This window comes from Gekko japonicus, unplaced genomic scaffold (genome assembly GCF_001447785.1).
Source record: "Gekko japonicus isolate JY-2015 unplaced genomic scaffold, Gekko_japonicus_V1.1 scaffold1701, whole genome shotgun sequence".
Taxonomy (NCBI): Eukaryota; Metazoa; Chordata; class Lepidosauria; order Squamata; family Gekkonidae; genus Gekko; species Gekko japonicus.
In genome coordinates this window covers 305090-319752 of record NW_015167586.1, presented here as the reverse complement: position 1 = coordinate 319752, position 14663 = coordinate 305090, and the positions used below count along the sequence as shown (strand labels likewise).

Here is a 14663-nt window from a genome sequence, read left to right as displayed (position 1 = left end):
GCTGAACCCTATCAATGAGTTTTCCGAAAATAAAAATCATAAGTTTAGTGGATTTGTTTTTATATCCTCCTTGGGTTTGCTCTTGTCTTTTATGAACATTTTATCCTGAAGTGTGATGCAGTAAAAAGAAAAAAGAAAACTACCGGAATAAAAACTTCTCTGCCTTCCGTCGTTGTGCAGTTCTGTTGTGTTTTAGGGGTGGAGTTTTGGACTGAGGAGCAGTCCTGTTTCAGAGGTGGCCGATCAGGCCCCCAAACCTGGCTTGGCTTGGCAGTTGTCTCAGTAAATTTTAGAAATTATCATCAGGAGGACATGATTCCAGTCTCAGTGCTTCTTGCCAATCTTCCCCTTTAATGGATGACTTTGGATTTCAGGATGTGCTGCCATCTGCAAATATGTTGATTTAAGATGATCTCCAGTAACGTCTAAAACAGTATTTATCTGTGCTGGTCAGATTCCTTTCCAGTGGGAGAGAGACTGAAGTGAGCTGTAGGAGGAGGAAGCATCACAGCCCCGCTCACTTCAGCTGATGTGTAGCTGAGAGCAAGGACACCTGGGATGCTGAAGGTCACTTTGCTCAACAACGTACATCTTTCAGTGTCAACAGTTGTCGCTTTCCCCCTTCAATATAGAAGTTCTGTCTGTAGCCATTGATACAGTGAATTTCTTACTGTCGCATCACTGTGTTTAGAGCTTCCCACGTCACTTATTTGATGTGCTGCATATCAGTGGTCAGTCTTAACAGCTGACAAAGAACTCAACTCTTGAGTTCGTGAGGGGGAAACTGCATCTTTCTCAAGATCAACTGACGAGAGAAATACCAACTCTGCCTAAGAGGCACTTGTAGATAGTCATGGTTGGAAAGAGCTGCATATTATGTGTCCTTCCATTATTTTTTCTGGGATTTTGTTTTCAGTACAGAGTTGCTAGGGCTGCAGTTTAAAAGGGAAAACAGTGTACAGTGAAGTTTTCCTGGTAAATTGCCACCCTAGTAAATTGCTGCTTGTGGGCCTACATGGTAGATTTTCCCTCAAAAGAAACAGACCATTAGCGTATGAAGAGAGGGGTTAGGCTAAAATTCTGCCTGGCATTTTGTCTTCTAGATTTTTTTTTTTTAAATGTAGGAGCACTCAGTTTTGTGACCCCCCATCTACAGGTCTGTAGTAGTACCAGTGGCACGGGTTTACAGCCTCAGGGAGAGCTAGCTAGGGTTCCCATCTGCCTTACTTCATAGAGGCTCAGTGGCATGTTATTTATCGGGGGATTTCTTCCCAAGGCATGAAAAGCTTCAGCTGCCGGTTTCCACGCATTAAGCCTCTAAAGTAAGAGGACAGTTTTCTCCAGGCCTGTAGGCAACTGTAGTGAGAACTAGGCCACGGTAATTTGTTTCTTTTCATTCACATTGGAAGCTTTCATACTGGGATGTTTGTGCATTCAGTAATTTCAAAAATCTCTCCCTTTTCTGGGCTCAATTTATGCCATGAATCACTAGGAACGTGAACCAAGAAAAGATCTAGGGACTCTGAGCAGCTTTACAGTCTATGATCCCTATTTCCTCACTGCATTGATTGCAAAGAGGAGTGGTGAATATTTTGCTTTCAGCTGGGCCTGTGTGTGCGCTCTGGGTGTGCAATCATTGTTTCGGCAGAGAAACATTAAGGACGATAAGGCTGCAAAAGTTCTAAAAGTGGGTAATGCCTGCTAAAGTCTCAGGAGCCACGCTTCCCTGTGGAAGGGACTCGGGCATCTTCCTTGGTCTCCTGTTACTCAGGAGAAAGGGCAAATAGACTATGCCAAACACAAGCTTTTTTCTTGACATCTGTTTAAAAACATTTTTAAAGCACAGATGACTTCCCTGATAATGGAGTGGTTATTTCTGAATAATTCCCAATGAGAGCAAAGTGAGGAGAAAACGTTCATTCCTTCTCAACTTCTAACTGTACACCTGGTTCAGGTGGCATGGCAGGCCCTCTTGTTAAGAGCTATTTCTCATTGCTTATATAAAAACCAAGATCAAGTCTGGGATTCCTTGAGGAAAGTCTTAAAATGATGGTATTCATAGATACCGTGTTTCCCCAAAAATAAGACACTGTCTTGTATTTATTTTTTCTCAAGAAGACACACTAGGGCTTATACCACAAATGCATAGAAATCCTGCTAGGGCTTATTTTTTGGGTAGGTCTTATTTTCGGGGAAACGGTAGCCATTAGAATGAAAAACATATAGGGCCTTGCTCATTACAGTGAGCTTTGCTGTTATTCTTTGAGCTGCTTCAGAGATGAGCCAAGGTGTGACTAGTACTTCAGGTTTTGGTTTCCAATGTAATGTTCAAAGTGGAATGTCAGTTTTGTGTATTATGAGTTCTGGAAACACTTCACATGTGAGTGGAAAGGAAAATTCTGCTTTGGATGCAAACCGTGTTTGTGTTTATTTTCCCCTCCCCTTTCTGCTGCTCCTCTGCTGTTGGACTTTGGCTCTGAAGTGCAGATCCACAAGTTCATGTGCGTCTCAACCTATTTCCTCAAAAAGTATAAGTTAGCATGCTTGACTTTAGCCTGCAGCTCCTCCTCCTTTCTCCCCTGGTAATGGTAGTATCTAGCAATACATAATTCATGAAGTGACACTGTCTTACGGTATGCTGGCATGTCCTAGCTAGATGTTACTACAGGCCCTGTTATTTTCAGTGACTCCACTGATTGCCAAAATGCTTAGTTCTCCACCTCAAATCTTTTATTAAAATTGCAGCATGTGCAATTGTGATATATTTTTTAAATTATCCTATTTTTGTACTAAAGGTTCCAATATCCTCTTGCCCTGGGTTTTAGTTTAGTTCCTTCAGCAGTGTGTATTCTCCCTCCCACCCCAAAGAACAACCAATTCCAGTTGCTATGGCTTTAAACAATGGTTTTTAATTATAAAAACCTCTAGGGGCAGCTTTCTGTGAGAGAAACCTTCAAGCTTTTTTTCAGCATTGCCTCATATGTTGTTGTGTTCAAAGCTGATTCCTCCTGTTTGCCCTTCAGTCACTGGACCGATTCCTGTAATTATCCAGGTGGGCCAGAATCCAAAATGCTGGGCCCAAGAATGCTGTAAACATCACAGTCAGTGCTATGGCTTGTTCCTATAAACGGGAGAAAGAGCCAGATGTAATAAAATACAATGTTTTGGTTTACGGTGGGGGGGGGGGGTTGACCCTTTAGAGTAAGTGGTTTCTTTTTTTTCCTACGAAGAAGCACACGTGTAACTACATGAAGTAATGTTATGCATAACACTCCTGTTTACTTTTATACCACCACACTGTCAGTGTAGAGTATTCCTTATTATTTGAACTGGCCCACAGGTGCCTCGCTGGTTCATACGGCTTTGCTGCAAAAGTACAGCATCAGACCATCAAACAGTAACAAGTCTAGCTCCTGTGTGATTGCAAAAGCAGCACTACAGGGCCATGCACCAGACAAGGAAAGGGGTTTCTGTGTCTCCAAAGGTATGCAGAAAAATACAACTATAAACTAACCAATGAAAACAGTGACCCCCCCCCCCACAAGAACCCTGCCAGATCATAGTTTGTTGCTGAGAGTCACTTAAAGGGTGGGGGGGATTAGCTCAAGGTTTTGGGATTTGTAGAATTGTGGAGGGGGAGATTTGGGGCATGAGGGAAGCTCCAAATTGCCCCCCCCCCCAATGATTCCTCACAGGCCTCCTGCTTGTATGGAATATTTTTTTTAAAAAAATGGGGTCGGTTGTGTTCCTTGCTAGCAGCTGTCCCTTTTATGCTTCACTATGGGGTTTTTTTTGGTTTTTTTAAAAAACAATTTTATACAATTTTTAGCCACCATAAACGGACCGTTCTTGGAACCCTCCTCATAATTAATTGTGAGCATTCAGTCCAGTTAATAGTTTTCAAGACGCTGTTGTAATTATTGCCTTTCCCAAGACCTTGGTGTACAGGAAGAACACGCGTTTTTGGGCCTGCAGCTATATAAAGCATTAAGAAAGGGAGCACATTTGCGACTGACTTTCAAGTGACTTTGTTCTGAAGGCAGGAGCTGAGGCCCTTGCCTAATCCACCCAATAATAAATCGCCTGAACTGGTTGTAGCTCACCTTACATCTGTGTGGCAGCAGTGGCTGTGTGCAAGCTGACCCTTTGGTGCATGAAGCAGCTTATTTTTCCTCTCTGTTTTGTGGGGGATGGGGTGGGAACTGACCTTCCTCTTCCGGTTACACTTCACTAATACCCCGTTTAATTGAGTTCAGATTTATAATGTCTGGAACTTTCTCAAAAATGGTTAATCACACGAGGGACTGCTCCTACTGTGTCAAATGCTTCCCAGTTCTTCAATCAATGTTTTTGTGCAATACAAGCTCAAAATGCTGCACGGAATAATTTAAGCATATACGTTTTCAAGCAGTAGAGCCTAGACAGGCACTGCCAAGTCTAGTAAGTACCCATTCTTCCCCTTAGGGCAGTTGTAGCATTGCTTAGGTCGGTCTGCATTCAGATGCTGGTTGGGTCTACATTTGGATTAAACAACTGAAATTGTATAAAACAAATTGTGTTGGTTGTCTGATTCATTGTTTAATCCTTTTAAGTATGCAGCTGTGTATATCAGACAAAGATACCAACAGCATGCAAGAGATCTCTGCCCTGGAATTTCTTTGGCACGCTGGGTCACCCTAAAGGTTGAATCTGGAAACAACCACACCCCAAGCCAGAGCCTCCTTAAAAAGAAAAAGAAAATTTATTTTAACGTGCATGGGTCCAAGAATTCCATGCTCAAGAACCCCGATTTGAGTTTACACAATACATTTATAGAAATAAGAAAGGAACTTTATTACAACTTCCAACATACACCTTTTGGCGGGAAAACACATGATTGGTTAAGAACTTGGGGGTCTGACCGATCTATGCTGTTGCTTAGGCATGTGACACTTTTACCCAGTTTCTGAACTAGTTCAGACCGGTTTACCTGCACCGGTTGCTGTCAATCTCAAGCCAAATGCTCCCTCCCAGTATGATCCTAGAAACAACTGTGAAAGTTGATTTTTAATATGCTAACTTTAGAGTGGAGGAAATGCTGTTTAAAGAGGAAGGTGCTCAAAGTATCTAAGCTCTCCCCCACCCCTGAGGTTTATCTATAGCATCAATCTATAAAACACCCAGTGTTAATCCTAGTTTGGCTTTTATTTTAGCTATACTGTGCAAAAATGAACAGAGGCTTGCATTTGTTTCCTGGTACGTGTGTCAGACCTTGAGATCAATGGCTGTGTGTCTAATGGCTCCTCAACCAAACGGCTGCCCAAAATGAGGAAATGAACTACAGGGTGGCATCATAAATTACTTAAAAGTATTTGCCCCAACCCAGTTTAAATCCATACCATTCCTACTGACTTCAGTAAAAGCCATTAGGAATAACAGCAAGGAAGCATTTAGTTTTGAAAAGAGTTTCTCCTATAACTAAAGAAAAAGAACACTTTTGATCGTGCCAGGAGATTAATACATTTCCCCTCCGCCTATTTCTGTTTCTGCTCCCAAGACTATTTCAGTTAGTAATAAAATGTAGAGGCCTGGTGGGTTCCTTCCAGCACCATAAGGCCGCATAATATAAGACGGTTTTGAGGAAAGGGGGACTCCCTCATCCTGTCCTTTTAACATGGTTATCGTCTTGTGTCTAGGTGTGAGTCAGCTTGTGTGGGATTTTAATATTCTGGGTCCCAGGTGGTGGGATCGAATCCCCCCCCTCCACCCCGCACCAAACAATGCGCCGTCCGATAAAGTTTACCCCCCAGACACGTAGTCTGATTTCCAGTTCAAAAACAGGAGGACTTACGACTGGAGTTACAATCTCTTTCGGTGGGTTACTTCCAATGCTTGCTTTTGGAACCATCTGATTCCTCAGCGCTGCATTCAGGAACCGGAATGTCTTCCGAAAACCCGGCATGTTCTTCTCTGTGGGTGGTTTTTCCCCCCTTTCCACCCCAAAGCTCTTGCTAAAGCAGGGTTATGGCCCTTCGCAGGACGTGTCCACTGGCTGCAAAACAAGGCTGGGAAGTTGCAGCTGCCACTGGGTCACGAGTTCCCTATTCCAAAGCCGCTGAAAGTCTGCAAGTGGTTTGCTGTGACGCCAGGTGTCAGTGCGAGATACACGTTCCGTCACTCTGTTCCTGTAAGATTAATCTAGCACTGCTTGACTCTGGTAGGCTACCTGGTTGCCTAGCTACCTCACAAATACACACTGCTTTTGAATTCCCAGATAGCTGAGGCCTCTCTGGACTGAATGCCCCCTAACTGCTGCTTTCAACGTCCTTAACTGCCATTCTCAGCCGGTCTCTCTCACTAACATTCCATCAGCTTCTTCCTAAATCTTTTATCTTTTTAAAAAAAATCAGATTTCTTGAACAGTGCACTTACTGATTTCCAAAATAAAATTGCTGAGCGGTCAGGTTAGAATGGATAAAAAGAAGTCCTTCTTCACCCAAAGAGTGATTAACACATGGAATCCACTGCCACAGGAAGTGATGGCAGCTACAAGCATGGACGGCTTCAAAAGGGAATTAGATAAGCACATGGAGCAGAGGTCCATCAGTGGCTATTAGCCACAAGGTATAGATAGGAACTCACAGGCTGGGACAGGTGATGCTTTTCTTCTTGGTGCTTGGGGTGGGGGCAACAGTGGGAGGGCTTCTAGTGTCATCTGGCCCCACTGCTGGACCTCCCGATAGCACCTGGTATCTTTGGCCACTGTGTGACAGAGTGTTGGACTGGATGGGCCATTGCCCTGATCCAACATTATGTTCTTATGATAGGACTAGGAATGTGATGGCAAAACACCAAAACATTCTGACATCTGGTGGGGTTTTGGGTTGCCAGTCTCCAGGTGGTGGCTAGAGAGCTCCCAACTATTACAACCAATCTCTTCTCCAGGTTGAAAGACAGAAATCCCGTCTACGGTATGTTTCCCCAGCCCAATTTGAGAAAGCATTTGGCACAATCCTGTAGAATAGAACCAGATCTAGAACTTTATTAATAACAAAGGAGGGAAGCATGGGTTCGACAAGATTTTGGATCCCGCAGCTCTCCCTGAGGTTACAATGGGAAACATAGGGTTTTATACCCCCTATGGCACTTAGAAATAAATCATAATTATTGGTTCCATCAAACTTTGTCATATATCAGTCACAATGTTCTGATTGGGCCCAGACCTGTGGGCTGGATTTTCTCAAGCGAAAAGGTACCTCCTTCATTTAAACAATGGGCCTTCTTCTTCCCAGGCTATGAAATTCTAAAAGTATCTAATGTAGCAGATATGGGTACATAGTGGTGTGTGTTCTTCATCTAACGTAGGCTAAATGACATTAGGAATATGCGCAGTTATAGCTGGCCTACCAAGGCCATAGGCCTCAGCAAAAATAGCAAGTTAACATTTTGTTCTTTCAGCATTTTGCCCTCCCAGCATGCATCCAAACAACAGTCACGAATGAACCAAAGTTAATACCTGAATGATGTTAGAATCATAAATGGCACTTAACATATGCACCGTGGAAGTGCTAAGTGCACCCACCAAGTCAAACCTGTTAGTCAGTGGCAGAGTACAAAGTGTTTCATAAACTGTGCGTACAACAGGCTCCACCCCCCAAATCCCGAGGTATTTTCCAACCCAGCGCTGGCAGCCCTAGGAAGAGCTAAAGTTGGAAAGAGGCTCTTCCCAGATGACAGGGAGTGTTTGACGTTGCCAGACCACAGTAGACTCAGCACTGGCTCTTTCATGTCAAAGCATTCACATAAACCTGTGACTACTTATTTGCTCTAGCATTCCAATGACTGGGCTGAATGACTCATCCTACACTCGGCTTGGACCTAAATATTCTGCTCAGGAAAGTTTGAAGCCTTCCTCTGGTGGAAACTCCTGTCAGAGAAAGTCTCCAGCCTTTGCAGTCTGTAGTAAGTAAAGGTAAAGGTCTCCCTTGCTCGAAAGCCAGTCGAGTCCGACTCTAGGGTTGCGGTGCTCATCTCCATTTCAAAGCCGTAGAGCCAGCGCTGTCCGAAGATGTTTCCGTGGTCATGTGGCCGGCATGACTAAAAACACACAGCGCAGGGGACGCTGTTACCTTCTCACCAAAGTGGTACCTATTTATGCAATTTCTTGCTTTCGAACTGCTAGGTTGGCAGGAGCTGGAACTAGAGATGGGAGCTCACTCCGTCATGCGGCACCTGGGTATGTAGTAGTAGGAAACAAAATAATGATATGTTCATGGATTATAGGAGTTTCTTGCTCCCCACCCAGCACACAATGTGTGTTTTGTTTGGCTACCACTAGAAGACTGAGAGATCTGAGTTTAGAACATGGAAATGTATCAGGAGCGATTTGCCCCCCCCCCCACTGGCTGCTTTATGCCTTGTTGTGTATTACTAATGAAGTAGGCATTATTATTCCTTGCCCATATAAGGGGTTGTTGCTGTTCATGTTCCAGTCATAAGGGGGCAGAAGTGAGCTTGTGTAGTTTGGGAGGGAAAAATAAGCCTAGTCAATGGAAAATTCCACTCTGGTGATGTAAATGGTGACGTGTAACCTTGTTGCAGTATAAAAGCCTGGAGCCTGCGTTGCTCTGGGTTCAGTCTGTTTAAAGCGTGCTTCGCTGACTGAACCGGCGCCAATAAAGTTCTTCTCCTTCTGTTGATCTGGTGGTCTGTGCTTGGGCTTAGGCCCCTTTCTCCGTGCTACATTTCTGGTTCCCTGACCGGGAAAGGGGGGAGCACCCAACCAAGGCCGGGTTGTTGGGGCCCTCCTGAGCCACGATTTTGAAGAGAACCGCACTGACTGAGGACTGTTTGGCGGCAAAGGCGCCATTTTCGATTTCGAAAAGCCGATCATTCACTCCTCTCCAGGGCTGGTTCTCACCAAAGTCGCTTGCTCAGTGAACTCAGCCAGGAGGAGAACATCAGGGGAAGACTCCGGAGTCCAGTCTGGTCAGAGTCAGGTCAGTATTAATCGGTATCGGTCCCCTTCAGTTGAAGGGAAGAGGAAGCCTGATCACCTTCCTATCGGGTCAGTTTCTGTCAGGCAGGCTAGGAAAGCCTTGGCTTTCCTATGATCAGGGTGGGATCTGTGTTGAAGTGAATGCATGGTGTGTGAGTGTGAAAAGGCGGACTCCCGTAATAGGAGAAAGTCAAATTGAATTGTGGTCACCTCAAGCTCGCATTTCTCAGTCGAGAGATCGCATCTGAGTCGGGTACAGGTGGAAGCATTTGTGGTTAAGGTCTCCCTTTTATGTGTCTAGGAGCAGTGGACCCCTTACCACTCTCCCTGTTTACCCCACCCTCTGTATACCCAGCTGTCTGTCTTTTGTCTGTTCAAAATGGGAGGGAGTCAGGCAAAGCCCAAAACCCCTCTTCAGTTTATGCTCAAGCACTTTGAAGAAATTTTTGGCACAGCCACTCATGGCGTAGTTTTAAATCCAGTCTGTCTGCAGACATTTTGTGAGGTAAACTGGCCTGCGTTTACAGTGGGATGGCCACCAGAGGGCTCCATGGATCTCTCTCTGCTACACAGAGTCTATCTGGCAGCTACGGATCCCCAAGAGGACCATTCCGATCAGCAGCTCCATTATGTCTACTGCTGGTATGAATATGTGAGGAAAAATCCTTCCAAGGCCAAGCGATTTAAAACCCGACAGGGCTCTGCCCCAGCAGCCAACCAGCCTATAGTTTGCCCAACACCAGGAACTATGCCAGCAATTTGTCCAACCCTGAATACCCCAGAAAGCAGGCCCCAAGGCCCCCAAGTGACTTGCCCGCCACCGGAGGATGATTGGCCCCCACCATACTCTGCTGGGCCATTGCCACCGCCTCCTCTTCCAACTCCGCCCCCAGAAGCAAGAGTGACTAGATCACAGACTGCGCAGGCCCGTGCCGCCCAAGAACTTGCAGCCCAGGAGCAGCTTCAGGAACTGCAAATCAGTGAAGCGCTTAGCCCTTCAGTGCCAGTCTCCACCATTTATCCATCCTTAGTGGACTGTTTGGCTACTGCCTCTGCTCCTGAACCTGAGACCCCTGTCACTCCCATACCTAAGACAGTCCTTAAGAAAAATCCGACAACAGGGACCTGGAGCCCCGCCACTCATTGGAGTCCTACATCAGGACTCAGTGAAATGAACCCTTTTAAAGTGCCTGTAGGCAAATCTCAGGAAACTGGCAATTTAGCAACAGTCTGCCCTCTCCGTCAAGTTCCAGCAGGAGCGGATGGGATTATGAGATGGGTCTATTCTCCTTTCAGTACTGTCGATCTCTGTAATTGGAGAACACAGACGACCCCATATAGTGAAGACCCCCGACCCATGACAGATCTGTTTACAACAATTATGGCTACACATGCCCCTACCTGGCGAGATTGTAGCCAGTTACTTACTGCTTTATTAACTTCAGAAGAGAAGCGGAAAGTCATGGCAGCTGCTAAGAAAACTGTTGAAAACAGAGTCCCTGCTGACCAACAGCCTAATGCAGCTGACTGGGTTCGTGCCCGCTTCCCAGATATAGACCCAAATTGGGACCCCAATGTAGATGCAGATAGAGGAAGATCAGAGGAATACCGAACTGCCATCCTCTTAGGTCTCCAGGAAGCAGGAAAGAAGCCCATGAATATGGCTAAATTGAGGGAGGTCATTCAAGAGCCAACTGAGCCACCCTATACCTTCCTTGAAAGACTGTACAAGGCTTACCGCCTCTACACTCCTTTTGACCCAGAGGAAGAAGCAAACCGTACAATGGTGAATGCATCTTTTGTTAGCCAGGCTGCACCTGACATTAGACGCAAATTACAGAAGTTAGAAGGGTTCCAAGGGATGAACGTGTCCCAATTAATTGAGGTGGCCCAGAAGGTTTTTGTGAATAGAGATAAAGAAGAGAAGAAAGAAGAAGAAGCTAAGCATAGACGAAAGGCAGCAATTTTAGCAGCAGTGATCCAAGGCCATGAGTATGACCGCCCGTCCCCAACATCCAACCTTGAGCCCCGTGGTCCTAGAACCCTAGGCCGGGACCAATGTGCATACTGTAGAGCGGATGGCCACTGGAAAAACGAATGTCCGAACCGCCAGTCCAGACTCCGGGGGAGGGGAGGATCTAGAGGCCAAGGAAGAGGACAGAGCTTTAACCACCTTCCAAGAGGGCAAGTTAATGAAAGCCGGTACAGCCGCACCTACCCTGCAGGGAAGTCGGAAGATGGCTTTGTTGGTATGGCCGGAATGAACTATGATGATTAGGGGCGACCGGGCTCTGTCAATTGTGGCCCTCGGGAGCCCTTGGTCCGCTTAAATATTGAAGGAAATCCTGTTGATTTCATGTTAGACACGGGGGCTGAAGTATCCATTGTAACGACACCCATTGCTCCGCCCACTAAAGATAGCCTAACAGTTGTAGGCATGGCAGGGAAGAAACTTGCTCTCCCATACCTCCAATCAAGAACCTGTTCTCTAGGAGGTCACCGGGTCACCCACCGTTTTCTCTTAAATCCCAGCTGTCCGATTAATTTGCTTGGGAGAGATCTTTTATCTAAAATGCGTGCCTCCATAACCTTTGATACTCCGGATGGCTCAGCACTTCTGTCCTTACCTCCAGAGACTCAAACTTCACTAGTGTGTTGTAATTTAGAGGTTGATGCTACAGAAGAGTGGCGACTTCCTGAGGTCCTAATGGGATGTGGATTTAGAAGACACCCTGATGGTGACCCTGAAGAAGTCCAGTATCAGACTGATAAAGATGCTTTTTATGACAAGGAAAAGGTGCAGGATAAATTGTACTACCGAAATGAAGTGCCAACTGTATGGGCAGAAGATAATCCCCCAGGCTTTGCTAAACACCAACCTCCTGTAGTTGTGGTCCTTAAACCTACTGCCAATCCAGTGAGAGAGCGTCAATACCCTATTCGTGAAGATGCCCGAAGAGTGTTAACCAAACACTTTCAGAGACTCCTGAAAGATGGCATCCTGATCCCCTGTGAATCTGCCTGGAATACTCCGATCCTTCCAGTACCTAAGCCTTCTCCAGACCCCAAGAATCCTGATTACCGCCCAGTCCAAGACCTGAGGGCAGTGAATACTCAAGTAGAAGCTATCCACCCTGTAGTGCCAAATCCCTATACAATCCTGACTCTGATTCCATCCACGGCTGCATGGTTTACTGTCTTGGATTTGAAAGATGCGTTCTTCAGTATTGGACTTCACCACCAGTCCAGAGACATCTTTGCCTTCGAATGGAGAGCCCCTGGAGCCTCCAGCCCATGTCAGTACACTTGGACTCGTTTGCCCCAAGGCTACAAAAATTCTCCTTCATTGTTTGGACAGGCCCTCGGTAAAGACTTAGAGAACTTTGACACCCAAGAAGGGGTCCTTACCTTAATCCAATATGTGGATGACTTGTTACTTTGTGCCCCTGACCCTCATCGATGTTCCCAGGGCACCCTTAACCTTCTCCGTCTCCTTGATGCCTGTGGCTATAAAGTCTCATTCAAGAAGGCCCAGATCTGCTTAACTCGAGTCCAGTTCCTAGGATTTGAAATCTCTAAGAATCAACGGTCTCTCAGTAATGCAAGGAAAGAAACTGTGTGCCAGATACCTCTACCCCAGAGTCGCAAAGAGCTACGAGGCTTCTTAGGTGCAGCTAGCTACTGTCGGTTATGGATTCCCTCCTTTGCTCTTTTGGCCAAACCCTTATATGAAGCTACCAAAGGGGGGACACAGGAACCTTTTGTCTGGGGCCCAGATCAAGATGTTGCCTTTAGGACCCTGAAACAACGGCTCATTGAGGCTCCTGCCTTAGGACTGCCAGATCCAGAAAAACCTTTTTCCCTTTGCGTAGATGAGAAGCAAAGTGTTGCTTTAGGTGTCCTTCTCCAGAAACTTGGGACTCACAATCGGCCTGTGGCCTACCTTAGCCAAAACCTGGATGCTGTAGAAGCCGGTCTGCCCCCTTGCTTACGTGCTGTTGCTGCCTGCTGTAGACTTATTGAAGCAGCAAACAAATTCACCTGGGGAGCCCCACTCACAGTGTTTGTATCACACGGAGTTAAGACCATTTTAGAAGCTCGTGGTCACAAATATCTGACAGTTTCACGTATGGCCAGGTACCAAGCAGTTCTCCTCGAGAACCCAGGTGTATCTCTAGCTCCTGTCATCAACATAAATCCAGCCACCTTGTTGCCAGTACCATGTGAAGATGTTGAGCATGATTGCCTAGTAACCACTGACCAGCTGTTTGCATCTCGTCTTGACCTTCGTGACCAACCCCTTCAGCAGCCAGACTTAATATTGTACTGTGATGGTAGCAGTTTCATCAACCCTCAAGGACGTCGCAAAGCAGGCTATGCTGTTGTAGATGACCATCAGGTGATACAAGCAGAATCTCTACCCGTTGGAACATCTGCTCAACTAGCAGAAATAATAGCCCTGACAGTTGCCCTACATCTAAGCAAGAATGCAGCTGCAAATATATTCACCGATTCAATGTTTGCTTTCAAGGCAGCCCATGCACATGGAATGCTGTGGCAACACCGAGGATTTATTACAGCCGCTGGAAAGGATATCAAATATGGGCCAAATCTTCGTCTTCTGCTAGAAGCCATCAATCTGCCAACTAAGATTGCAATAATCCACTGTCGAGGACATCAACGGAAGTCTGACCCAATTGCAGAAGGAAATGGTCGTGCTGATAAAGCAGCTAAGGAAGCAGCAGAAGGAAAACTTTGTCTCCGCACTCTAGTTCCTAGTCCGTCAGTCTTAGCCTGTCCTGTCTTCCCCACTCCAGTCTCAGCTTGGACGCCTCGTTACACCAAACATGAAGACTACCTCTGTGACCAGCAATCAGCAAAAAAGAATGAGGAAGGTTGGTGGATCTTGCCAACAGGAAAAATTTGGATTCCAGCCTCCTTAGGCTATGAAATAATGAAAGCCCTTCATGCTAATACCCATTATGGATCTTCCAGTCTTGTTAAAGCCTTAGACCGCTGGGCTCATCTGGAACGGAAGACAGCATTAGCAGACCTCGTGTGCCGTCAGTGTGTTACCTGTGCCCGAAACAATCCTAGAGAAGGTCCCCGACGACCTCCAGGAATCAATACCCCAGGACCAGCCCCAATGACTTCGCTTGTTGTTGATTTCACCGAGATGCCAAAAGTTGGTCGTCATCACTACCTGTTGGTGTTTGTCTGTACGCATACTGGATGGATAGAAGCGTTTCCAACTGCCACTGAAAAGGCCTCAGAAGTTGCCCGAGCCATGTTAAGGGATCTAATTCCAAGATTCGGATTACCTACCTGGGTTTCCTCTGATAATGGACCAGCCTTCATCTCTGAATTAACTCAGCAAGTTGCCAAAGCCTTAGGAATCATCTGGAAATTACACTGTGCCTATCGTCCCCAGAGTTCAGGAGCAGTAGAACGAGCTAATAGAACTCTTAAAGCCTCCTTGCGGAAGTTCACCCAAGAGACTGAACAGCCATGGCCTAAGATTCTACCTCTAGTGTTATTCCGACTGCACTGCCTCCCTTCCAAACGAACTTCAGTTTCTCCTTATGAGGCAATGTTTGGCCGTCCTCCCCCACTGACCATGGGAGTTCATACCGATGCTTATGGGTTTCATCAGTTAATCACCTCAGCAGAATTACAAGCCCTTGGA

At 46.0% G+C, this 14663-nt stretch overlaps 1 long non-coding RNA gene across 1 annotated transcript; it reads right to left on the bottom strand.

Moving 5' to 3' along the window:
- Positions 1-2887: 2887 nt before the first annotated feature.
- LOC107112737 lies at positions 2888-6104 on the bottom strand. Its single transcript, XR_001482594.1, has 2 exons — positions 5831-6104; positions 2888-3121 (listed from the first exon to the last, which is right to left on the bottom strand). It is a non-coding gene; the product is annotated as an uncharacterized LOC107112737 (long non-coding RNA).
- Between the last annotated feature and the right edge of the window lie 8559 nt (positions 6105-14663).